Below are 2,378 nucleotides of genomic sequence, written 5' to 3' on the forward strand. Positions count from 1 at the left end.
TAATTAAGGATATTAACCTTTTGTCATGTTGTTTACATTTTTTGTCCTCTATTTGTCTTTTAATTTGGGGATTCTTTAAATAAAATCTATAGCTTGTCAAATCTCCTCACTTTGTTGGGGCTCAGAAAACGACACCCCAAAGTGAAAGCCTCAGAAGCAAAGTATCTCTCTGACTTTCTCCTGCCCTCCTGCCTCACCCCTTCTTCTCCCCCGAGGCTAGCCATAAAAACTAGAATCCATCCTCCCCAAGGCAGGTCACAGAAACCAGAACCTCTTTTCCCCAAAGCCAGCCATAAAGCCTAAAATGATTACTCTAACCTTTCCCCACCTTTCTGAGTAACAGCTGGCCATAAAGAAATTAAGACCCTCAATCCAAGGGGGTCCTGCCTCCTGCCTGGGAGGAATGGACGCTACATGGACAGGCCAAGAAGAATCTGGACAGACAGGCCTTGCTGGGTTTCCCTACCCAGTCTATGAGCATTACATCATACCTTTTTGTCCAATCACATTTCTACATGACTGTCCCTGCTTCATAGAACCTAAGCATAAAAATGGACAGTTTTCCCTGTATCTTTAGGTCTTTGTTCTGAAGGCTCCAGTGTCACATAAAACTATGATCAAATAAATTGTTATGCTCTTCTGTTGCTAATCTTTCATTATAGGGGTGTCAGCTGTGACCCTTATTATGGAGGAAAGGGATTGCCCCTTTCCACCCCTACACCTTCTTTATGCTTTCTATCTTTTCCATGTAAAATCTTGCACTACTATGACGAGGAGCTTTACACTCTGTATCATTGAATTTCATTTTCAGAGCAACCATACACTCTTTATATTGATTCGTAATAGCTTCATGTCTATGTATCTTGCTTCCTCAAAGATTCCAAGCTCCATGAGATCAGGGTTTGCATCACTTTTTACTTCTCACGGCATGTATTATGATGAGGTGTGTGAGGCTGCAGTGTGAAGCCTGGATTAGAACAGGAATAGTTAAGACTGAGAAAAAATAGACTAGTGTTGACCAGAGAAACTGAGGCCAAATATGTAAACCAAGAGTTTATTCTGAGCTAGAGTGTTTCAAACTGCAGCCTGGGCAGCACAGCCAAGACACCTCGGGAAGTGCACTGAAGGGGACCAGCAGAGTTGACATTTTTATAACCTCTGGAAAGGGTAGAACATAGAAAAGGAGAGAGCAGCCCCTTGATTAACATATCAGTGCTCCTATTAGTCAATACATACTTTATGGAAAAGGGATTGAGATTAGGTTACATTGTACATACATAAATTTGGGGGTAAGAGTTACAAAAAGCAATTTCAGCATCCTTGAGTTAATTTATTACTTCTTCTGGTGCCAGCATGTATTGTTTTCTAAGTTGAAATGGCCTTCTGATAATATTCTCAGGCTAGGGAGGCATGATTTACCAAGGTCCCAAGCTTCCCAAGGTCTCAAAAAATTTAGCTGACCTTGGTCAGAGCAGATGTTTACCAGTGTCTAGTGGGGTAAGAGTTAGGAAGCGTTGATCTAAGCCAAGGACAAGTTGGATGTGGGAAAAGATTCAAGAAGAGTTCACTGAGGATCCAAACTTGATAGAACTGAACTTTTTGACAAAACTAGTTCTCTTGGGCAACACAAATTTCTATCATAGTTTATTTAAATAATTCTGCTCTTATTTGGTATTAATTCAGTGGATTGGAAATAATGGTGTCTTCTTGTGGGATTTTTATTAAAGAGAAATGGTTGAAGCATAAAGACTGGTCATAAAAAAAGAGTCCCTAACAAGTGAACTTAATAAATCCCTAGGGAGGACTAGAATTCTGAGGACTCAGGTGGCAGCTTTATTTAAATGGCTACTTCTGAATTTAGCGGACAAAAGTAGCCTTAATTAGTGAGCCTACTCTAGGGTGGTCCCTAAAGATATATAAATCCCCAAGCCATATTGAGGACATTCTAAGGGTAATCAAAATCACAAGGTATTAGGGCCGGCCCATGGTTCACTCGGGAGAGCGAGGTGCTGATCACACCAAGGCCATGGGTTCGGATCCCATATAGGGATGGCCGGTTCGCTCACTGGCTGAGCGTGGTGCTGACAACACCAAGCCAAGGGTTAAGGTCCCCGTACTGGTCATCTTTAAAAAAAAAAAAAATCACAACGTATTTTCCTTTCCTCAAAAGATCTTCAAAAAATTTTGTGCATATCATATTAAGTTAAAAGGCAGCATAGCCTACATCTGGAGTTCTTATTATGTGAGATAATAAATTTCCTCATGATGATGAAAGAGATCAAAGGAAGGAAGGAAAGAAGGAGGGAAAGAAGAAAGGAGAAGAAAAAAGGAAAAAGCAAGTAGCCTAGAAATGAAAAGTCATATTCAGTGACCTGACC

The sequence above is a fragment of the Galeopterus variegatus genome, unplaced genomic scaffold, assembly GCF_000696425.1.
Source record: "Galeopterus variegatus unplaced genomic scaffold, G_variegatus-3.0.2 Scaffold7863, whole genome shotgun sequence".
Taxonomy (NCBI): Eukaryota; Metazoa; Chordata; class Mammalia; order Dermoptera; family Cynocephalidae; genus Galeopterus; species Galeopterus variegatus.